General features: G+C 40.8%; 1 protein-coding gene across 1 annotated transcript in view; it reads right to left on the minus strand.

The window, feature by feature from the left end:
- Nucleotides 1-11,400, minus strand: part of LOC113012855 (monocarboxylate transporter 1-like) — a 30,229-nt gene extending 18,829 nt beyond the window's left edge. The window contains exon 1 of the mRNA XM_026153249.1: nucleotides 11,107-11,400. The gene's annotated coding sequence lies outside the window, so the exon portion shown is untranslated. The remainder of the gene's footprint in view (nucleotides 1-11,106) is intronic.
- Between the last annotated feature and the right edge of the window lie 14,059 nt (nucleotides 11,401-25,459).

Raw genomic sequence — 25,459 nt, forward strand, 5'->3', positions numbered from 1 at the left:
CGAAAGACGGCGGTGGGTTTGAAAACAATTTGCCGGGAGTCCGGTGTTCTCACGGCTCTAGTGAGCCTTGCCCCCGGCTAGCCATCGAGCTAGTGGGTAACAGACGTCTCCGAAAACGTCGGAGCGCTTTTGAAAATATGTGGTGTCTTGATAAACTGAGCAGATATTTGAGGTTTACACAGCTACATTCTCGCCTGAAAATATGTTAAACGTTTATTTTGTGACCCAGAAAGAGTAATAAGAGTAATATTAAAACTAACTAGCTGCCGCCATTGTTGGAAACTGAGCTGGGCTGCGCTATGAATTCTGGGACACTGCTTCTTCTTCTTCGGGGTTTAACGGCAGCTGGCATCCTTGTACATGCAGTGCTGCCATCTTCAGTTTCAGTCCGTTATTACACTCTTAAATCCTACTACTCATTCCTGCGTCTTTTGGGATCTTACAAAGCTTCAAACGAGGCGTCGACTATTAAATCAGTCGTCGACGATTTTGATAGTCGACGTAATCGTGACTAGTCGACTAATCGTGGCAGCCCTACTCTGCAGTACAAGATTTCTTCCTGTTTTAAAAAAAAAAAAAGTTTTTCCTTCCCACTGTCACCAAGTGCTGGCTCAAAACACGTTTAATTGTTTGGCTTTTCTCTGTATTATTGTAAGGTCCATCTTACAATATAAATCACCTTGAATCAGAATACTTCATTAATTCCTAAGGAAATTAGGAAGAGACTGCTATTGTGTAAATAAAGTTGAATTTTGTTTTGCTACCTATGAAGTGCACTTATGACAGATAATTGGGCCCACTGCCTTTGAAATACAGCAGGCCTTCTATGCAAAGTCATTGCTTATAGGAAAAGATTTTGCTGCAGGTATTCAAGTTCCAGCTGGGCTTCAAGTCCACTGGCGAGAACCCTGCGCTTATGAATAAACACGCGAGCTGGTTGCCGATACACGTGTATAGCAAGTATGCTTCAGCACCATTTCAAGTATTCAAGCACCCAGGAGGAAGACCAGCAGGTAGGTTGAGAGAGCTTACCACATCCCAGTTGGTCTGCACTTTGCAGAGTGCCAACACGCGGTGTATTTCATCATATGGGTTTAACAGACCTATTATGTTACTACTCATACTAAAAGTGGTCTGTGCAATGAGCATGTGTCACCATTCCTGAAAAGGAAGGGATGACACTGAGGTCATCTCCATCCAGTTTTACCTGCATAAAAATAATGTGACCTTTTGAGATATTATATGGCTAGACATGACCTCCACGTGCGCCATTATGCAGACACATGGGAGTTTCTGAAACTCAGCGGGACTCTAGACTGAGTCATGATGTACCAAGACAGTTCAGTTCTCTCAATATTTAGGCCACAAGGGTTGAAGCAATGTTGCAAAAACATCAGTGGATTTACAGCTAATTATGGGAAGTTTCTGACAATTTTAAAAGCAATTACTGAGACAGGCTTGTTAAACGGTGAAGAGCAAACAAGGCAGTTCTACTTCCTCTTTACATGCCTGTTCTGACGGTTTCAGACTCCTCACATTAACAACTACAGAGCTGCCAAACACACACAGCTGAGACCTCAACATGAACCCTAATGGCCATTAAATAACATTTACTCCAAGCTGGCTGGTCTACACTGCATGCCTGGTCGGATCTTCTGTCGTAGACTTTGGTTCACTCACACACACACACACACACACACACACACACACACACACACACACACACACACACACACACACACACACACACACACACACACACACACGAATAATTTCAGAGTATCTCCGTGTACTTGTATTTATTCATTAGAAAACATTCCTCTCCGTCGTCACGTCACCACGTCACTCACTCAGCACTCAGCCCAGTGGCTTAATGTTACCTAACAAACGATCTTACCACTGGTGCAATTTTGAAGGAGGTCCAGATTAGGCCAACTAAATGTCAGTAGCTCAGATACTTTGGCTCTGGCCTTTAATGTATCATGACCTTCAAGAAAGCCAACTGTAAGTCATCCAGGGGCCACAAAGTAAGCCTGGCAACAGCAGTCAGGTCTTCATGTTGCTCAAGGAGTTGTTACCCAAGTCCACTTTCAGTGACCTCACCATGCAGAGTTCTCACATGCTTGTGCAAACACTTGCACTGTACCTCAAGTCAAAGTCAACCTTTGATGTGCTGCACTTAAGTGCAATTTCATAAGGGAAAAAAGCCTAAATGTAATGTTCCAATCACCATAACAAAAAACAAAAAGACAAAAAGAAAAAAAGAAAAAAAGGGGGGCATAAAAGTCCCATCAATTGTTACTGAGTCAGCGATAAGCTAAGCAGTGGGGTCCTGACATGAGTTGCACCACTGCCTTCCTGTGCTGAGGAGGAATGTGATGACACTGCACCCAATCTTCCTTTATTACTGACAAATCAAACTGCACTGTGTGCATTTTAAGTGTCCCCCACCACCCAGAGTTTCCTCTTCACTCCAACTTGTGGATGTTTCTATTTGAGGCTGATGAAATAGTCCCATCAGGCTCATTTATGATCCTCATCATTTACAGGAAAATGTGACACTAACTGCTAGACCGAGAGCAAACATCGCAAAGAAAGCTAGTTTGATGGATGTTTGAAATGGACTTAACCACCAACTGTGGTCAAGATGACATCTGATGAAAAGCTCCACAGACGCCGCGCTTCCTTTCTGCCGCTCACTCACCATGTTCCTTTTCACTTGTTGGGAAGGTTTTACTACACTTAAACATAATGAGTTCTTGGAAGACTAGCCTCTTTTTAAGTACATATTTCCTTCCCTCTCGCTTATGAATTAAAATCCAGTAGAGTTCATTTAACGCTGAAATGTCATTAAAACACTGACAGATGCCAAAAGTCAGGGTCTTAAAACTGATCGGGATCTGTGAATCTTTATTATACCTATGAGTAAATCAATACTTACACAATGTGTTGATTTTTCTATTCATGGAAACAAAGTGAAATAGTTGCACAGCTGCAATTTGATAACTGGAAAAACAGATCAAAACACAGGATGTTACAATAAGCCATGTTCCCTTTTTTAATGCCTTCAAGCATGAATGAAAGATGTCGCAGATCAGGAGAGCAATATCTGCAATTCAGTCTTTGGTAACTGAAGCTAATAAAAAGAAGCTTTTTAAAGCAAGTTAATCTGTATTTTGTTCTTTGTACTGTACATAGCCTTGCGTGACCGTGGGTTACCTTATGTACTTGGGACAGAAAGGTCATCAGAGGCCAGATCTGGCTTGAACACGCCAGCTTCTCAATTACACTTGGAAAGGGAACAGCTTATAACAACATATAATGTTTCTTTCTGCATACTGGATCCCATTTTAGCACCATACTAACCATACCAAGACTAAGACACATTACTTTCAATTTCTCCAGGAAATGTGACATTTTCTGAACAGTGATGCTCTGTAGACCAACAGCAAGCTAAGCAAACTTTGAATAATTTGGTCCATGCAAAACAGTTGCCCCATTACAAACTTTGTTCGTATCATATACAAATAGCCTTGACTGTTACTAGCCTTAATTGTAGTAATCAACCTCATTACTGCTCTGTGTCTTCAGAGTGTTTGATATGGGTGTAAACTTCCTGACAGGAAACTAAAAAGAACGTGTTTTTTAAACTACCCCTTTTTCATTAGTAGTATAGTATAGTAGGGCTGCGCGGTTTGCATAAAATGAGAATCACGATTTTTTGGCTTAGAATTGAGATCACGATTCTCTCACGATTTTCCTTTCCAGTATAAATATTTATTGCACTTATTAACTGCACATCAACTTCGTAACAGTTGAGACTGAACATAAAAACAATAAATAAACATAAAAACAACAAATGTCTCACGTTTTGTTGTTGCCGTAAAATGTTGTACTGCTTGAAATTCCGTCTCCACCGTTGCTCGACACTGCGTGTATAGAGCAGGTAGTGCAACAATAGTTGCGGGGCGGCACTGTGTAGCGTTTGTCTAGGGTGTTGATCATTCTCCTAAATCCCTCGTTTTGCACAGTGTTGATGGGAGCCATATCTTTGGTCAGGTGATAAGTGATAGCCTCCGTAATTTCTTTGTGCCTGCGGGAGTTCGACGTGTATAGGGAAGCGCTGTATAAGGTTCCCGTTATTGATGTTTGGGTGGTTGACCGGGACGGATTTTCTCCTGTCACTTTCTCGTCATCCCTGACGTGCTCTCCGTTGTTTTTTCCCTGCTAATTTTAGCATCACACGGCACAGCTTCTGTATCACGTGGTATAAGGCTCCGCCCTTGTCATTTGTTGAGCAGGAAGAGTGAGCGCTTGATTTCATGCAGATTACGTCCCGGATCAAAATGCGGTACAATCGCCGTCGTCTTTTTTTTTCTTTTTTTATAATCGTTGTCATTTGGAAATGAGATCGCACATAAGTATGAATCGAGATCGCGATTTTCTAACGATTAATCGTGCAGCCCTATAGTATAATAATAATAACAACAGATTGGATTTATATAGCGCTTTTCAAGGCACCCAAAGCGCTTTACAATGCCACTATTCATTCACTCTCGCATTCACACACTGGTGGAGGCAAGCTACGGTTGTAGCCACAGCTGCCCTGGGGCAGACTGATAGAAGCGAGGCTGCCATATCGGCCCCCAGTAGGCAGTAGGGTAAAGTGTCTTGCCCAAGGACACAACAACCAGGACAGAGAGCCCGGGGATCGAACCGGCGACCTTCCAGTTACAGATGCGCTTCCCATACATGAATCAAAAAAAGCTGCTCGAGGTGAATCTTGCATGCTCTTACCGAAAGATTCCCAGAAAACAAGTACACTGTACCGTGGGATGTTCTGTCAACCAAAAAGGACTACACACAAAAATCAGTTAGAAAAAAGAAAAAGCTACTACTACTGAGTAAAAAATAAAGACCTAAAGCTGCCTGGAGAAGTTACTGTGAGAGCTACCCATCTTATGATGGCTCCAAGTTTGTTTAAGGGTACCTGGAAACCAAAAATCCCTTCAGAAAGAAGAGATTTCTCTTTTTTTCCAGTTTTATCCACTTCAAAAGATTCCTGGACCTGAATTGGAGGACACAAGATTGTTTGTTGGATTGTGTAGAATTATCTGACAATGACATGGATGAAGGTTATGCCAGTGGATCTTATTCCTAAGCAAAACTGGGTTTTTTTTGTTTATTTGTTTTTGTAGGCATTCCAGACGTGTTTCTGCAGATATGAATACAGGTGGGCATTGAAACGTTTGGTTTGCACTTCTGTGTACCTCTGCTGCCCTACAGCACAAGTGCAAATGTGCAGTGTGCGAATAAGAGGCTTGCTACAAAAACAAATTCTCACTTCATGTATTGCAAAAACCCAACTACATGTGCATCACTGGTTAGAAACGTTCGTTTTATACGTCACAGACCAAACCAGCATCAGATATCATGTCACCCAGACAGAAAGAAGTGAGATGTGAAGTTTACGGACTGCTGTTAATGTGAAACAGGCTTCACCAGTGGGAACGGAATAATGCTACCTTTTCCCCTGAGGTCCTACTGAGCTGTGCTGAAGCCCAGTTAGGTGTTTGTGTGCGCCAGTAAAGCAGGACAGGTCCTGAAGGAACCATCAATGAGGCCATTCATCCCCACTAACAACGCTTCTCTCAGAGTGTAGAGGGGATGGGGTTACCTGAAATCCAACAGACTGAGAATAAATAAGTGGGTACAGCAAGTGAAAGGTTACAAAAGTCTGACAATAAATCAAACTGAGGCTGGATTTATACAATGTGCCCTTGTACTGAGATTAATGACCAACCTTTAGAGGGTTCGACTGCAGGACAAACACTATCAGCACTGAGATTAAAAATACCAGGCCTACTTAATTTCCCAAATGAAAGACAAGATACTGCAGCCACTCACTGAAAACTGGTGACAGGAAGCAAGGGAAGGAAGAGAGAGAAGAGGGTTAACCAGGGAGGAGTGAGTGTGCAATTTTACAGCATCATGATGACTCAGGACTTCCTTAACCCCATGACTGAACATAAGACAACGTAAGTTTTGAACTCTCACTTTCGATTGGATTTTAATATCTTGGAACAGCAGAAAAATTACTTTAGATGACACAAGATGATCTTTTCAGTTAAGACTTGTTTTTATATAAACCAACTGAACCCATTTTTCTGATCATTACACCAAACAATATTACTAGTCAAAATAACTGCAGTGTGATGTTTACCAGCTTGCAGTGATTAGCACTTAAACCCCACTGCTGTTAATGTGGCCCCATTGTGCATTTCAGAAACTCACGTACACATAAATCCTTATACTCTTGCATGCACGTAGGCCTGATCGAGGACAATCAGCTGCCACACGCAAATGTTCTAGCCTGGAGTCCAGCGATGCTCACGTAAAGCTCGTGCAGGTGTAAATGCACGTACTCAAACCATGACCAGTGTCAAATACTACTATAGCATTCAGATACTCGCATTACAGGATTCCTCTTTGTTGTGGAGTATCTGCTTAACTGACCCGTTTATTGGAGAAAATAAAATATGGATTTTTTCTAAGGCCAAGTTTTAAATATTTAAACAGGACTTTTTATTTATTCAAACAAGCTGAAAGGCCAAAATTACAGATTTGGATTATTAGATGGAGGGAAAATGTTTTCCCTCCCATCTGATCACTTAATCGCTTATCATTAATTGGGGTGAATTAATAATTCATCCATTTGGATAAGGGAATTACAGGTGTGGCTGCTGTGACTGACAGGTTACCTGACACACCTGACCTGCAGTCACTAAACTGGACCTTTCCACTGCATTTATGTAGTCACTGTGACACCTTTTTAAAATATTATCCCACTTGCTTTACATAAGTCATTTGCACGCATGAACTATGTCCATGTCAGGAGAATCACTTGAGGACATTGTCAAACTTGTGGTTTCTAACATGTGGAGAACTTGTCACGTGCAGGCAGGCAGACTTGCCTTTCACCACATGAAAACAGTTTGTCCCCTCCATCATGTGGTGCTGCTTGGGTTAAGGGAACAGGAAGACGATCCGGTGTGAATTCCCTATACAATTACCTGCTCAACTTTCATATGGACTAATTACACAGACTCTGTATCTCATTGTACAACTGTATAGTGACAATAAAGGCATTCTATTCTATTCTATGGGGGAGATGACATGGTCAAGACTATTTAAAGTCCAACCTGACAAATTAAGAGATTTCTGTTCTCACGTCCTGCTGCTCTGGTTAATGTCTATAAGGTTGAGAGCTGTGGTGCCAGTGTAAAATAGCTCAAAGCTATAAATGAGAGTACCACACTACATTTACTATCTATTGCTCCAAAAGATCCGCCTAAACCAACCCAGGTTGATTCAGGTGATAGATACTGGGTGTCTTCTCCAACCAAAACAATGCAGTCTGTAACCAACGACTTCTGGTATTAACACACTGGATACCTGCCAACAATCACAAAGACAAAGATGCACTTGAGTGTTGCAGTTTTTGAAATTTGGCTGTCATATCCTCAGAATTGATCAGTCCTAACAATAAAGATTACCTGCAACAAAGATTTAATAATGAAGTACTGCTGACTACGTGCTCACCTTACCGGCAATACCTGAGTGCTAGAACATGTCTGTAACACAAAAACCACACTGGGAAGACCTGGAAATCTTCCAATAAATGCTATGTGTGTTTTTAAACAGGAATACAACCAAGAAAGAAAGTGAACAAGTGAACTTGTTTTAATAAGGTGTTCAGTGGGAAGATATATTTGAGCTCCGGGTCCACAAAGTCAAATTTAGTATCATTTTTGGCCCCCCACAGATAAGAGAACTCACAGCTGGAGCAAAGTGTTAGTTTAATATTTAGTGCAAATGATTAACTTTGGGCTTATGAAATGTCCGGTTAAAGCTGTGGGCTTGCGTACATAGTTGAAGAGGGGAATCTGTGACACCCATGGTGCATTTTGGCAACGAACTTTTAACCACATTAATTTGATTTCAAATGTACCTACTGGGCTCATTTCCAGTTGCACAAGGAGAACAGTATGTCACTATTATTAAGTCTAATCAGGAAACAAGTTTAAGCAGGACCTGTTCTGCTGGTTTCAAGCTCCATATTTTATTCTTGTGCCTCTATTAAAAATAACTGCACAATTCAAAGTAATCCTTATTTATCTTAAACTGTGCCTTGGTGCAGCCACTCAGTCTGAAACTAGCCATTTTAGCTCGTAGGCTTTGTATAAATGGTAATATGGTTAGTGAACTCCTGTTGTGAAACCTCAAGCTGAGGCCCTTCACAATGGGATGTTAACACCTTGGTGTTTTGAAACTGGAAGTAACAAAAGTGCACAATTGTAGAGTAACAACTTTGCTAGCCCCGCCCTAAAGCGTACCCATGTTCTTGATTTCCATTGAAATAGGGACTGTTGTTTACAAAATAAACCTGGAATGTACATCCATTTACAGACCTTCTTAAGGCCACTCTCCCTGTCAGCTGAAACAAAACATACGAACAGCAGGTAGGTACCTGGTAAATGTGCTTAAAAAAAAATAAAATAAAATAAAAAAATAAAAAATAAAAAAGCTGAAAAGTCTATGTAGTATCTACACTTTCTCCTCCAATGGTGGATATATTTCTGTGAGAAATTTTAATCTAGTACTGTGACAATTATTCACAGTAAATAATCATTCTGACTAGTGTGGATAGTACTTACAGGAAGTTTAAATGTTAAATATGAGCAGACACTCAGATTTCAACTTTAAGACATCTTCCTTTCAAAATATAGAAGGGACTTAAAAAAACCAAAAAAAAAAAACCTGTTTCAATAACTTCTGTCAGCTACAAATTGTGTTTTCCTGAAACCCAGGGGGAGATGTTCAGCTGTTTAACTGTCAGTCCACTAGGGAGGCCAGAGTTCAGAGGACAGCCACCAGCACTCAGTAGCTACAAAGAAACATAAATCCAGTGCAGTGTTTATCCTTGTAGGGGTCACCTTGTCACCGCAAGTGGAAAATGACACAGCAATCACTCATTTTATGCACCACAGCTTGAGAACATGCCCTGGTTACACACCTATTAATAAACAGTTCTGGCTGTTTGGGGACAATAAGGGTTGCATGGGATCCCTTTGCGTGTGGCTGTCATGCGATCTTTCCATTCACCCGTGACCCTGAGAGGGTCAGCATGTGAAACTCATTGAGTGAGATAACACGTTCGCCTGCAGTCAGATGCAACATACTGGAAATCACACCTAAGATGCAATTTCTATGTTGCCATTAGAGCTTTTTAAACAACAGGGATGATTTGATTCTTTTTCTCCCCTCTGCTCACATATTTTCAAGCTGTTGCATCATTGCTTTCTGTGTAATCTGAGAACTGGACTGAGCTTTTTGAAATGCAGAAACAAACTAACACGACACCAAAAACAGAGACTTTATCATATTTGGATGCTTGGAAATAGTGTTATCAGCCAGTAATATCAAATCTAGTAACTAATAATCCAATTCTTATTACACTGGGCCAGATGAAGCCATTGACCACAAAAGCTCGACGTAGCTTTCGGTTGAAAATGTGAAGAAAATAGGGCAATTTCTCAAACCTGACTTCTGTTTAATTGCTAGCATGGAGCAACACTTGTGACTGCTAAAAGACTATTGTTATGCATAAGAACTTTTATGAGCCCTTTTAATCTGACTTCTGAACTCTTTACTGGTCATTTTATGGACTCAGTCGCAAGTTTCAGGTCATACAGAATAAAACATTAAGACATTAAGAGTTAGAAACTAGGATTATCCAGACTATGTTCACTGGTTTAGATTTGTCCATCACTGGCTGTTAGCCAACAAATGTACTGTTCCCAGACAGACTCTCTTGCTCATCACATCCAGTTTCAAAACACTAAGATGTGGATGGCGGAAAAAAAAAGCAAAAAAAAAAAAAAAGCTTGGGTCCATGCTATATAACATGACTTCAGAAACCATTTTTGTGATGGCACATCATCTGTATCCAGGTTTTACACCACCTACGAGCACTACACAGAAAATTTAAGAGTAGTTTTCCATGGGGAAACGACCACAGTGGTCAGGATATGCAGGCTGAATCTGGGAATCACTTCTGAATTTCTTGCAGCGGTGACTTTTAATAGTCACTGACATGGGTGGGACAATGGTGCTGATATTTTCGAATAAGAGGCAGTGGAAGAAGTTTCAGCCTTGGCACTGGCATGGCGTCTCTGGAAATTGTGGCATCTCCCCCCCAAACAGACAATAGTCAAGAGATTTTGTTCACTTTCTGAGCTCTTCACTCACTTTCCAAAGTAATAAAATACATTTTGCTTATCAAATGACTGGCATGATAACAAAAACTCATTTCCTTAAAACAATACAGACTAATCATGCCTAGTCAAGCTTTCAAGAGCTCCATTTTAAGCCAGGAAAAACACTTTGTGGGGACGTGCCAACCGAATTAAGTGAACTGGACCTGTGGGTGGATGGGGGCACGCTAGGGACCCAAAGGTCCCAGGGGGAAGGGGTGAAATCACTAGAAGAGTGAAACGTCCGTGGAAAACCACAATAGGAAACGAGGGAGAGGACTCTCAGTCAACACAATGAGATGGAAAATGACAAAATTGACATCACACTGACTTTCTGTTTGACTGTTCTAGTAAAGTCACAGAAACCACTAAAATTCCTTTTTTATGCGGCTTCGACAAACCTCTCCAGCAGATGAGATGTGAGGCCCTTCACGTGTTTGTGCCACAAAACTTTTTTTTTTTTAAACATCCACATTGCCTTCACATGTGGATGTAAAAATAGCGGCAAGTCAGCATCACGCCACGGTAAATGAAACCACGTCGCTTCAGAGCGTCCTATAAGGCCACTTAGCTTCAATCATGTGCGCCTTGTCGTAGTAAACGGACTAAACAACGACAGCGGAACTAGGTGGGATGAAAGTGGCTCACACATGAGGCGGCTAACCGAGAAGCAGAGCAAGCTAATTTAATGCAGCTTTAGCCGTTGAGCCCAAATTGTGATTTAAAACTATAAAAAGCGGATCTTTTGCCTCAACGCGCCACGTTGGGATTCTCGGTCCCGCTCACTCACCGCGGAAGGTTCTTCGGCTGCGTCCGCTGGAAGCTCGGTTGAGCTCGAGTGGCCCCCGGTGTCCCTTTTGTTGTGGAGTACAGCGACACGTTGCTACGGTACCACCTCCGGGTACCACAGACCTCAGACTGAGAGGAGTTACGGGATGGTGATGGCGTTATAACCGTAGCGCATGCGCATGTGAAAGAATCTCATAGTCGCAGTAAGGGGAAGCTGAAAACGTGCACGTGCGACTATGAGGCGGGGCCTAGCGGGAACCATATGTGACTTCAACGGAGAACGGACGTTGCTTTGTAAAGATGAAGTCTAACACGTCACACTACGTGCTTTATGCGCCTAATTTTACAGAAGAAATGAATGGAAACCAAATGGAGTCACTCTACTGAGCCTCTATTTACTTACAGTTTTATTTGGTTTAGGTTTGAAATATTGAGAGATGCTTGAGATCTTTGTCTCGAGTAGCAGCCTAAATACTTTTTATATCCATCACCTCATATCCTAAAACCATATTGATTAGCAGAAACACTGCAATATCCAGCAGGCTGTCTCTAACAGTACAATTTATATTACTCAGACATGCCAGTATCTACCTATGCTTCAACCCCAAGTCAAAATTAAATCTAGCTTAAATTCAATAGAGCATGAATGTCAAACTGACTTTACGTAATGGGCCACACTTTGATCTTAACTGGACTGGACTGGTGAAACTTGTCGTTTGTGTCAGTGTAAAGAAGTGTAACTGCGCATTTAACCCTCATAATTAGAAAAAGTGGTGCAATTAAATGATAAAAAGTAAAATTACTGAAAAGCTTCTAGCAGCTCATTGCCCAGACTGTCCTGTAATCATACAGCAGAATTCACAGAAAATGTGTTTAATTTACTGTTTACATTGTAAATAAATAAATACATTTCTGTTCTAGACAGTAAAAAACTGAAAAAAACTGAGACTTTTCTCCAGTTTAATTGTTTTTCAGTTACTACATTGCTTTAGTGTAGTGTGAATGTCTGTGGTGAAAGTCTATCAGTAGGACAAGCTGTAAAATTTATGAAAATCCAGTTAAAAGCCCTAAATGTAAGTACTCCTCATTTATCGAGAAGGGCTGGATTGGAGTCTTTGCTAGGCTGGTTCTTGTACTTATTTTTGCAATAGAGAGTCTTTAGGGACTTTAATCCAGTAAAAGACAGTAAATTATCATTTTTCAGGAAACATAAACCAAAGACAAAGGAAGAGAGGAAAGGGGGAAGACATGTTAGGAGGTCTGAGAGAGAAGGGAAAAGAAAGGACCACAGAAAAGATTAGTGGATGTATTAATGGAGGACATACAAAGGGTTGGTGTGACAGAAGAGGATGCTAGTAATAGGATGAGATGGAGGCAGATGAGCGGCTACTGTGAATCTTAAAGCAAGAAGCCAAAAAAAGAAGATATGTAATGAGACTCTTTGGTATGTTCTGTAGTGGTCTCAAATAACTGAGTTTAGATTTCACTCAAAGTCCTTCTAGAAGCCAATCCAATCTGATTGTAAAAATTCAAGGAGCGTTTGCTGACTCTTTGCTCATACATGACTGTATTTACTTAATAGATGCTATTAATCTTAGGCTCTCTTCCACAGTGTGTTTTTGTCCTGTCTTCCTCCCCTCACTCCAACTGGTCTCGGCAGATGTCTGTGCCGAAGGTTTCTTCTTATTAAAAGGGAGTTTTTCCTTCTTACTGTTGCCAAAGCGGTTGCTCATAGAGGGTCATATGTGTTTTTGGGTTTTCTCTGTGTTATTCTATTCTATTCTATTCTATTCTATTCTATTCTATTCTATTCTATTCTATTCTATTCTATTCCACAGCATGTGTTTATCAGCAAGTCAGTAGCATGAAGCATGTATGAATGAACAGGTGGCACCAAAGAGCATGCTGTTCACTCCAGGCTCAGGTAGCTCGCACGGCCTCTGATCAGGTCAAAACAGGCCACAATACAACAGAGGCACGTAGGACACCCTGAATTACTGATCTGAAATACATACTCAGCACTTAGTGTTAAAAGCTTGCCATATATGCTTCAGCTGCTACACACACAGATGCACACACAGTCATTAGCTGTTTATCATTAATATATATTTGAACATTTTTATGATTTAGAATAAAATAAATGAGAGGTAAAGCCACAGGTAAAAATGACAGAATTACATAATATTATAATGCATGTATTGCATTACCTTATTATATTACAGATGCTGAAATAAAATATCTATTTCTCTTTGCTGAAAAAAAGAAGAGTTTGCGTAAACCTGTTGGTATGAGCCGTCTCTCTAGAACCAAATAGTAGAGGCGCATTTTAGCGTTTCAGGAGGTACTAACAAATATACAGTATATACATATTCATAGTACTTCTCTGTGTTTGGATAAAATGTCATTATATACAATGACACACATGCAGCCTCAAAAAATGCTGACTGAGCACTCCTCTGGCACTGACCGCTTCTTGGAAAATTTCATATTTCAAAAGACGTGTGTGTGTGTGTGTGTGTGTGTGTGTGTGTGTGTGTGTGTGTGTGTGTGTGTGTGTGTGTGTGTGTGTGTGTGTGTGCGCGTGCGGGTGCGTGTGTTTCATTTGACATTTTATTCTAATGCATTATACAATATCATATTTTTACTGCATACACACAATTAAAATATCATGTGTTGCAATCATGCTCCCTCCCATTCTTCTCCACTCAGACGATTGTTGCCCAAACTGAGAACCCCTGAAATGACCTGAGGACATGACGGGTGTGTTGTTCAAAGACACAGCGCTTAGTAATCAAATCAGATTTGAAGGTATTACAGCTGCAGTAAGATAAGCAGGAGGCAAACTCCTTTGCAATATGTACTCTGTTCCTTTTCTGTATTATTACTGATAGATATTAATGTAATCACAAGAAGATCAAAGGCACAAAGGATGTAATGTTTGATAGTGATACGCTCAGTACTGCAATCCAGGAATTTCTAAATAGGAAGTTTCTGTCGCATTTCTTTAAGTGCTCATTTATTTATCGAACCTGTACCTTTCCTCTGCAGCTCCTGCTTTACATTCCCACAGTGAAGCTAATGTACAGTTCATCGGATTAACATTCCTTCCTCATCCTCCACTGAAAAAAGAGATCACATGCCCACTGACCCTGCAACAGTGAATGCAACTGTATGTACCCCTACTACACTCTGTTCTCCAGCGCTCTCATGAAAGCACTGCGCTGGGGAAGAGATGAGATTGTCACTCATGTACAATGGGCATTTGTTTAGTTACCGCGGCCATCACCGTCCTCTGTCAAATGCTTCCAGCTGACTGCATGTGAGGATGCTTTTGGCACCGTAATATGACAGCCCTTAATTGGAATATTCATCATATTCATTCAGCTTCTGCTAATGAGGAAGAGAAAGAGTCCGACTGTGGCAAAGCTGAGTTTGGAAGCGTGAGAGATGGAGAAGAGGAAGGAGTTTAAAGTAAAGTATTTATCAGGTCCAGTCCAGTACAATGAATATGGCTATGACTGCTTGCCTAGCTGCCTGTGATCCAAATCCTTAATCCGAAGCTTAAGTCATAAACGTGGAGGCAGTCGTATAGGTGAACAAACCAGTGAGGAGGAGCCTGGTCCAGCAAAGGATCACACAAGGTTAGAACTAAACTAAAAACAAGCAACACAAATGAACTGAGAGAAAAAATCATGAACTAAGAAAATACACAATGAAAACGTTAAATAAAAGAAAAAAGAAAAATACACTGCAAGCAAATAAACATAAATATGTACTTGGGGAAAGACTTGTGTTAAATAACAAGCTCATACTGCAAGTGGGAGGTGGACTGATTGGCTGATTGAACCCACTTATGATACAAAAAAAGGAAAAGAAAAAAAGGCATTGGCAATAACGAATAGCTACAAAAGCTTACAAAAATAATCATCCTTCCAAAAAAAAAAAATCCAATTCAGGGTCACCAGCAGGGCGTTGGAACCAGCTGACACGTGAGAAGCAAGGTACATGTAAACTACACGTCCTAGCACAGTGGGAGGATACCAGAATATCTCCAGGCATGGATAGAACATGTAAATGCCACACAAATGCCTTCTTGCTGTGAGGCACCAGTGCTAACCACTCCACCACTGTGTCAGTCCAAAGGAAACAACTTCAGCAATGAACACAACACAAATGCCCAAATACTAAAAGATCTTACTAAGGTCATGTCTATCCACTCATTCGTCGTCTAAAAAGCCCAATACTCTGATGTTTTTCAATCCATAAAATCAAAAATCAGTTTTAGATTGAAAACTCCGGGAGCGTTTTTAGTTTGGACAGATAGAAACGTCTGCAAATTATGACACAGGCTCAGACTGAGAACTGCAGAATGACTCCTGTCCAAACTCATAAACAAATGTTTTTGGGTTACATACCTCCAGCATCTCCCCATTAAGAGCAAGGTGTCCTTTGGTGCCAGTTTTCCGACTGATGGCCACAACCAGCAGAGAGGTAAGAGGCTTACAAAAACCACATTAGAAGTTTAGAGGACAGATTTCTCTAAACTTCAGTTTCAAGTTTGCCAAACTGGTTTGCATCCCATGGGATCTTTGTGTTTCTGAACTTTGGCTGTTTTTGGTAACTCGATGTTTAGGTTTAGGTAAAGATTGTGGTAAAATGGGTTACTACACAATAGCCCCGAACTTGCAGCCTGAATCAACATGGTATCACAAAACAGTGATTTTCTAATAAGCAGGACACTGTATCTGTAGCTACAGGATAAACACCAGATTTCTAATGAGGTGAAAAAGCTGGTGATGTGCATTCATTCACTACCCTGCTAATTTCTAGTTTCTGTTTCTTTGCAGCAGCTTAGTTAAATACCATTTACTTCTTATTCATTCCATCAGCATTCATGGAGTGGTTATGATGGTAATTCAAATTGTTGTGGAAATCTTTCTTGGTAAAGGAATATCTGAAATAAGAACCTGTAATGTACCATGTTGAATCAGGGGTTAACTAAACAACAGGAAAGCGGCAAAGCTTGTGACAAAAGTCCACAATAACAGTTTAAATTAACTGTGTGGGGTCACAGAGATAAAGAGCCCCATAGCTAACAAGGTGACAAAGGGGGGCAGACGAGAGTCCAAACAGTCCAAAATCCACAGGGATTTGATAAAAAGCAGTAGGACACGGGCAGTAGGTCAGCCAAAAAAGATTCAAAGTATCAGCAGGAAACTGTTGGTACAAAAAGGATCACGGCTGTTTACTAGGTGAGTAATAATGTTCTGTTCCAGAAGTCAGAATTTCCCAGTCAAAATTTTCAACTTCCTTAAGTTCAACTTCTGCTCTGTAAAGTGAAGTCAGCTCCACCAACCCTAACTTTGCAATCCAAGATGGAGGTGGCAGATGTTTGACCAGGTTCTATCCATGAACGTGCTGCAGCAATGTTTCAAAGAGCAGAAAAACAAGCATCGTGCTGTATTTCTGGCAATGCATGAATTGGTCTAGCTTGTCAAGGAGAGAAACATAACCTGTTTTTCCTTTCTTTTCCAACTTTACCACTGAAATGTGCCCAAGTGTTGTCACCTCCAGCTCTGATGTCATGTGAGGTAAATGTAATTGATGTGACAAAGTTGTTGGTGGGAAACAGCAACAAAGGCAGGAAGAACAACCAAGAATAAAGCGACTCATTTAAAATGTAAGAGAAGAGGAAATAATTATTTGGAGACAGTCTGGGTCTGTCCCACCGCTAACATAGACTCGACTGATTCATCATTCCCGAACTCTTGACTGTTTTCTGGAACAAAGCAAAGGCCTTCATCCTTGTGCAAGCATGGATAATGAAGGACAGGTACTGCAGGACATCTAAGGCTAAAATGTGCAGGAGTTAAACAACCGATTGCACAGGAGTGGTAAGCAGTGACAAAGCCTTCTGAATGTGTGCTAAACTGCTCATCTGAAGAACTCATTCGTACAGATGCAGCCAAACACAATAGCCAGTTCAAGGAAGACACATGCTACTGTGTAAACACTAACCGAGATGAGGGGGAAGAGAGTAAAACAAAGACATGGGGGCAGGCAGTAAAAACAAAAACCGTAACAGTGAGGGGGATGGTATCTGTGAAAAAAAAATAGACTGAAGGAGAAATAGTTTTTGTCCTTTGAACAGTTCAGTTTCGGATGTTAGGAATTCATGCTGCAATAACAGTTTGTGCGCACGAGGATTTCCTTCTGTTTACATAAGTATTTCTGCTCATGTGAGCCAACAATTTCTTCATAATTCATCATTCTCCAGCAGACAAACCTTGAATCTGTGAAAGCGGTCAAAGTACAGAGCTCACTACTTCTGTTAAAGTAAGCCGCTGATAAAATTCTTCTGTTGAGCATGTCTTTATCTGTGCCCAGATCTTCGTCTGAGTTCTGATGTCTTCATACTTTTATTGTATCCATTATCTAATTTACAACCTTTACAGGTACAGTGTAATTATTTACTTAGGTGAGATCATTTTTTGTCTCATGCTTTTGCATCAAATCACAATAACAGTGGGTTCAAGGGGGTAAATCCCCTGCCATAATACAGAGGAACCCCCAACAATCAGAGAACCCCCTATGAGCAAAAATTCCCTTTTAATGGAAAGAAACTTCCAGCAGAATCAAGCTCAGCTAGTCAGCTATCCTCTGTGACTGGTTGGGGGTGAGGGGAAGAAACACTATGCATCATGGGAACCCTCCAGCAACTTATGCCTCTTGCACCGTCACTCATGTGTGAATTATGTTTCTGCTGGAAATCTACTTTATAAGAAATGTAACTACAAGTTAGGTTGACCCACTGCACAATGAGAAAATGAGTTTCTGGTTATGATGTAAGTTAGGATTAAGATGTCCCGCAGTAATCTAAATCAAGCTTCAGAGAGGATTCACGGTCGCCTGATCCAGCCTTAGCTATATGCTTTATCAAAAAGTGAAGTTTTGAACATGCTCTTAAAAGCAGAGAGGGTGTCTGTCACCTGAACCCAAACTTGAAGTTTATTCCATAACAGAGGGGCCTGAAAGGGGCCTGAAAGCTACCGATAGTGAAGTACTCTATTCAGGTGATATGGTACTGTAACATCTTTAAGATAAGATGGGGCCTGATTATTCAGGACGTTGTTGTCATGGTCCTGGGTCGTGTGACCCAGTGTGTTATGCTTAACCTATTTTGATGTTTATTGTTTGCTTAGGTTCTTTAAGGTAGTCCAGCCCTTTTTGTAATTATGTTACCCTTGCATTACGTCTCCCTTGCCCTTCGTGTGTTTATGTCTGTGTGTCTTGTACTGTCAAGTTCATGCTGTCAGTTATGTCACCTCCCCCTGTACTACGTCTCCCCGGTTCATGTCTCATGTTTCCTGTTTTACTTTGAAGGCTTGCATTCACTGTCTGTGTATTCAGCTCACTCCTCCTGTCCTGTCGTTAAGTTCATGTGTGTCAGCTGCGTTCCCATGTGTGGCCACTTCCCCTGATCATCCCTCATGTGTATTTAGTCTCTGTGTTTCTTACAGTCTGTGTCGCGTCGTCTGTGTTATCTCCCCTACCCCTTGTCATAGTTTCCCAGCCTTAACTAGTCCTAGTTTGTACTTTGTTTAGCCATAGTTTTCCCAGTCTATGTTCAGGTTTTCCCTCAGTTGCTTTGCTGCCTTGTTCCTTAAGTTTTCGGCCCTAAATAAAGGCTCGCCTTCTGTTAAGTCCGGTTTTTGTGTCCTCACCTCTGTTTGCTCTTGGGTCCTCCACTCACTCCACATGGTCTGCCCCGGTGGCCCGTGACAGTTGTAAAATTCTGGATATAAGAGGAGAGTTCGCCAGTTTGCGAAAAATACACACTTTCTCTTAGTCCCTGTCAGTGATGTTGCTGCAGCATTTAGGATCAACTGAAGGCTTTTCAAGGAGTTTTTAGGACAGCTTGAATTCTTCTAGTCCAGCCTAGAAGTAATAAATGTATGAACTAGTTTTTCAGGATCATTCTGAGAAAGGATGTTTCTAATTTAGAGATATTACACAAATGCACGAAAGCAGTCCTACATATTTGTTTAATATGCAAAACTCCAACATTCCAACATTCGTGTTACTGGAGAACAAGGTGATGCCAGCCATCTGGTTAGATATCCTGTTTTATGGATCCTAACATTTGTGAGTATGGCACATTTAACCCGAGCAGCACAACCTGTTGTCAAGGGCAACAAGACAGCATATAAAAGGTATTAAAACAAACAAACAAAAGTTACATTTCACTTCAAGCTACGGTATAAGCTAAATCTGCCACCATGTTTTCACTCACAGCTCGTCACATACTGACACGTGGTCAGGAGCCCCATTTTAAGACAAAGTGTAGCCACTTAAGCATCAGCTTTCCCCCACTTATTTGTTAATCCACCCCTTCTGTTGCTGGTTGTTTAGATCAGCCATTAAATTAGGTGTTGAATGCTGAGAGTTGTTGATGGGATAGGAGGTGAGGAGCTGAGAGTGAGAATGGGTTGGATCTGTGTGACATTTGGACAGACATCACCTTGAAACTTTAAACCGACCTCAAAACGTGGACATCTTAGCCTGAGCATACACAAAATGTGATCGATCGGGTGTTTATGCTTGATTTGATTTCATCATTTCTCTTACAAACAGTACACCAAGTGCGTCATTGTCAATAAAAACTATGTGTTCTGTTCTGTTTGTGTCTGTGTCTCAAATCAAGCATGCGTTGAACCAACAAGTAGTGACGTTTCTGTGTTTTTAGATTATTTAACCCCTTCTGCCCCAGAGGCCTCTGTCCTGGGTTCAGGCTATGTGCCATGACGACAGACTTAAATGGATAAATCATGTTGTGTTTCACTTATGTTTCATTAAAGATCTTGCAGGTGCAGTAACATCAACGTCCATTCACTCAGAGTTGTAAAGAGGATAGATGTAAAACTGTCAATATCTGCTTTTCAGATTCTACCCTGGACTGGTGAACAGGATTACACGTCTCTGCTCCAGATGTGAGAAAGTTTCTTTGGTGGGAACGTCAAAACAATAGCCTTGGACTTTAAGAGTTAAACTGGAGTTTGGGTCTGTCATCTCACCCACGCTAGTGCTGGACTCCCTCACCTTTGTCCCATAGATAGTGTTAATTTTTAAAGACCCTCTTACCTTTGTCCCATTAACCTTCATCCCACTTTTGCCTCCCACAGTTTTATCTTCTTTTTTTTGGCTATAGGGAAAAAAAACCCTGTGATGGATTGGTGACCTGTTCAGGGTGCACTTCACCTCTCACCCAGTGGGATGGGCTCCAGCTCTGTTTAACAATTATTGGTAAGGGCACAGGCAGAGCAGCTGATTTTACAAAGAAATAAAAAACTATACTGAAGGAGAATATGAAGATGTTAGGTGAACAATACAGAGTAAAAAGCGACACTGGAAGCAACACAGCTGCACAGGTGAAACTAATGAACATGAGAAAACCATCAGGAAATCACAGTAGTGAGAAGACAAAGGCAGAAACTCAAAAAAAGGAAGATGGACAAAGAGAAGCAAAACCCAAAATAAAACTGTCAGAATTAATACTTCATTTGGACACATTGCAAAAGAAGATATACAGTAAAACAAGAGATTCTGCTGAGGCAGGTAAACCAAAGCTAAACTCTTTAATCAATAACTGGAGATTAGAGTGTCATTGTGCAAATGTTGGGTCATCTGCAGAGATTTCTGGGGAAGACTTCAAGGAGTGGATATCTGCATCCAATAGCAACTACAATATTTGTTTTATCTTTACCATGATTTAAATCTTAAATTCCAAGGACATTTATTAGAAAACATCATTTTAAGATTTCATTCTAGCTAGCTTGCAGGCTATGAAGTTCACAAGAGAAACAGAGTGTGGAAAAAAACACAACTAAAGAAAACAGTGGATGTGATCCTGTCTGCTTTTATCACAGAAGTTTAGTTGATTATCTGGCGAGGACTGAATGGCCAGGCGTGGTGTGGTGCAGATGGTGTACTAAATGATGACCCAGAGGTTTGCAAGTGTGCTGAAACTGGAGAGGGTCATGTCTTTGGGGATCTACACACAAACAAAGGCAAGTAAACACAGAGAGGGAGCTGGGTAAAAAGACTCACAAAGCACAGCTGGGCCACAGTGTAGGCATGCATGAGGCAGATAAGGAAACAATAAGAAGCGTCATTATCTCAAAAACTATCCCAGCTCTTTATAAATACCTTAAAAGCTGCTGTTATCAGTATGGATCCCCAATAAACCTTAGCCCTGTGTACTCATAATGCCTCCAATATTAAGCGTAACTCCTTGTGATAGAATTCTAAAGCGTTCCCAGAAATATGATGTTTTCTAGGAATTTCCCCATAATGTTACGACTAGATCTTGGCAAAGATGTTATTTACGAAAGTCCTTTAGCCTTAAAAGATATCCTAAGGAAAAAAACAATGTTGGGAGCACAGAGGACTTTTATGAGGTACTGAAACTCACCAGTATGATGCTCTGCCACATTTTCTCTCCAAATGAGGAAATAGAAAATACATATTCTGCATAATTCAGTTAATTCTTCTTGTTTAATGAGACAATGAAAGTGCATCACCATGAAAAAAGTCTGTCAGTTGCCTTTATATAGCACAGTGAGTCTGTTTAACTATTTTCTTCTAAAGTCTGTGGCTGATAAACTCGTGTAAAGTGGACTTACTGACCTATTATTTGATCGTGTGGTTTAGAGGCGGCCGATTGATACAAATATTGAACAGCATTGGTATTCGTATCGGACCAATACTAGTGCGATATGATAGATACTTTATTTCTATCCTCTAACTTCAGTGCACAGCCCGCTGAATTGTGTTGAATAAATTACTATTTTTAGAAATGAGAAAATAAAACGGTTAAGGTTCAAAATTTTGCTTTGGTGACTATTACTACCATCTTTTTATCCAAATTAATTGTGCACAGGAAACCGTCTGGTAATAATCATTTAAAGACATTTAACGATATGGAGCAATTTGATATAATTTTCTAGAAGCCTCAAATTGCGGAAGCTTTTACCAAACCACAAAGAACAACTAACAAAGGCAAAACGAAAATTAGGAGGAAATGGTAAATATTTAAAAACAGAGGAGGGTTGTGAAGTTGGAGAGTCTCTGTGCGCTCTGCTGGACCTCAGCCCTGAAATCAAAGGCTGTTTGACAAACTAGCAAAATGACATTTCTCCGGAATGGCGCTGCATCCATCCTTGGATGAGGCGCTCAGAGATTTACTTCCATAACGTGTTTAATCTTAATCAGGACGACCGTCGCTTTTCTGTTCAAGGTCACTGCTAAGCTCCTTTTTACAGCGCCCCCTGCTGTGTGGATGCCAGTGTCAACAATTCATTTACATCAGCTGTATTTACGTCACGGATAGCGCGCGCGCGCACACACACACACACACACACACACACACACACACACACACACACACACACCGCCAAATGTCAAGCAGCAGGTCCAAATGTAACTTTCTTATTCGCTTCAGAAATGTTTTCACCAAAATGACGTTTTTGTGTTTGTTTTTATTACTTTGAGTGAAATCCTGCTGAACAGAGCTTCATCCACAGATGATATTCCTTCATGTTTTGTTTTGTTTAATTTGTGTGCCTCATTATTGTTATTATTATTATTGCCTGCATGCTATAACACTACCCTATACGTGTAAGAATGGTACATTTGACGCTCTCACATCCGCGTCCTTCCACATTCCCAAACATTTTTCCTCTTGTCTATTTGCAGCTATATCCCAGCTGCAACTAGAACATAGCTTTGTCTGTTAGATTCGCTGCTCAGAGAACCTCAGTTATTTTAAATTAGAGACAAGATTCAAGAGATGAAGAAGAGATTTGAGAACATGAGGACTTTTGTCCTTACTGGACCATGCAGACAGGAAGAGATGATGTGGAGCAAACTCAGACTGAGGCTACTGCAATCTTCAGTATGCGGCCTAACAACAGCAGTTCAGAGGCTACAGTGAATTTGAAGGCGAGGATAAGACTTGCCATTAGTCAGCTTCAAAGACACATCAGCAGCCAGCAATGGGACAAATATGGATGTCAACAAATGGTGAAACTGAACAGTCATCTGGAAAATCCCTGGAGATGTTCCTGGATCTAAATTCTACCTTAAATCCAGTCAGAAGAAGAAAAGAAAGAGATGAACTATACACTAAGGATGAAGAAGTAAGGATCAGTAGTGATCAGAAACTTAGCTTCCTTGTTTTAGTGTTTTTATGACTTTTTTTCTTCTTTTTTTCTTATTTTATGAGAAAAAAAACGAAACAAAAAATGCTTTTGTTCATAAATAGGCTGTAATACCAGTAAATGTCAAATATGAACCATATATGGCGTCAGTAGTTCTTGGAATTGGGATAAACATCTGCTAAAGATTTCCAAATACATTTTTTGGCTTCATTGATTAAAAAAAACAAAAAACACCAGACACTCGACACTGGCTGACACCCAAATATGAACACCACATGGGTGTTACACATTCACATGCAACAGCTGGTAACTCTAAGTGCTCTGCAGCTAAAGAGGTAGCTGAAGCAACAGAGGCTTTTAAACCTTATCTTACAATATCTGATGTTTACAAGAGGAGTTGTGATTCATTAAATAAATAATAAGATATAAAACTAAGCTAAACAACTAAAAATGGGTTCAGAAAGAGGTCAAAACACACAAGGTGAGCCACGTGTCTGCCACATACAGTGTCCAGACTAATGGGGAGGCTAAAGGTAAACGTTTAACAAGAAGAAAGTATCTAACAAGGGCAAGTGTGTGGTCATTTCATCTCAACAAATGAGCGAAAAACAAATAAAACCTAATCCAAACCCAATGTCGAGACGCTGCCAAGGACACTTTGTGCAGCACAGCCCACAGTCAGGAATCCATCGCAGGCTGCTGTGAATCAAATCATGCAACACACTGACTTTCTGTACATGCTAGCCACAGCCTCTGCACCCTGGAACAAAGGCGAACACCAAAACTTTAAATTAAAGCCATATGTAGATTCCACCCATGATTCCCTCCAATCACAGCCAAGGTGGAGCTACAACCCAACCCCCGCCGACGAGGTCATCAGCGACAAATGACTCAGCTTTCTTTTCTTCCTCATTCACATGTTGATGGGGGCTGGATGTCTGTCCTTCGTTTCTTGTGATGGAAACACTGTTCTGTACTTGAATGTTTAATAAAATGAGACATCCTTGTTTCAGAGATGTCATTTTAAAGCGATATCAGCTAAAGATGAAGTGTGACACAGCAACATCACCTATCCATTGTTTGCTGCTCATTTTCTGTGGACCTCTGCCTCTCCTCCTTCACTACATCCATAAATCTTCTCTGTGGTTTTCCTCTTTTCCTCCTGCCTGGCAGCTCCATATTAAACATCCTTTGTCTAATATGTCCACTCTGAAGGGGTTTGTTTACCCGTACTCATTAACATTGTGACTGGGATGTATTTACCCAGTGTTTTTGTCACATCATAGATTCATCATCCTGCTGTCCTCATTCCTACCAGGGTGCCAGACAGGGAAAGGTGAGCCACACCGTACTGACTATGGCATTTAAACGGGTAGGGAGGAAGGGAGGGGGATGATGAAAATAAAGGGATGATGGGATCAAAGGATCAGGCACAACAGGTGGTAGGACACCGCCTCTAGAAATTACTTCATTAGCAAAAGCACACATTGATTCAAGCCTTCTGAGAAACGGCTCCAGGAGTTGTACTCAGGCTTCAGATGTGGTTTAAGTGCCAAAGTAGCTACAGGAAGTCTATTCTTTATCAAAGAATAGCAAGTCTACATTAGCATTCCTGATCAGTTTTTCACATGAAGAAAGGCCAAGGTGTTGCTGACACCATTCAAAGTGGCCAAGTGAGAGCCATGAGCTGAAGTAGGGCTCTTCAGGCACAAACTCAACCTCTTTAGCGTTAGAGAGAAAGATCCTTATATCCAACTTAGTTTATTTTAAGTTTTTTTGACATAGTGTTGTTTGTTTGTTGACATCCTCTCACAGTTCACTGAGAACCCCACACGTCTCCTTCCAACACAAATAGAACACAAAGAGTCCCTAAAAGACCCATTTGATCTGGTTCTTAACTTATTTGCAGCTAATTGTGCTGATTGTTTTTATTGCATCGTGTGGAGATTAGTAGTAAAACTTTCTGATTAAAAATAGTTGGCTTTCCATTTATAATTGGCCAGAAACTGTTGGACGGTCTGCTTGTCTGTTCATTTGAAAGTGTTCCTGCATACCTGTGTCACTGTGAATGCTCAATGTGTGAATGTACCAGAACAAACAGACTAAAAATAGCCGCGGACAGTAGAGCTTCTGAAG

This window comes from Astatotilapia calliptera, chromosome 20, assembly GCF_900246225.1.
Source record: "Astatotilapia calliptera chromosome 20, fAstCal1.2, whole genome shotgun sequence".
Lineage (NCBI taxonomy): Eukaryota > Metazoa > Chordata > Actinopteri > Cichliformes > Cichlidae > Astatotilapia > Astatotilapia calliptera.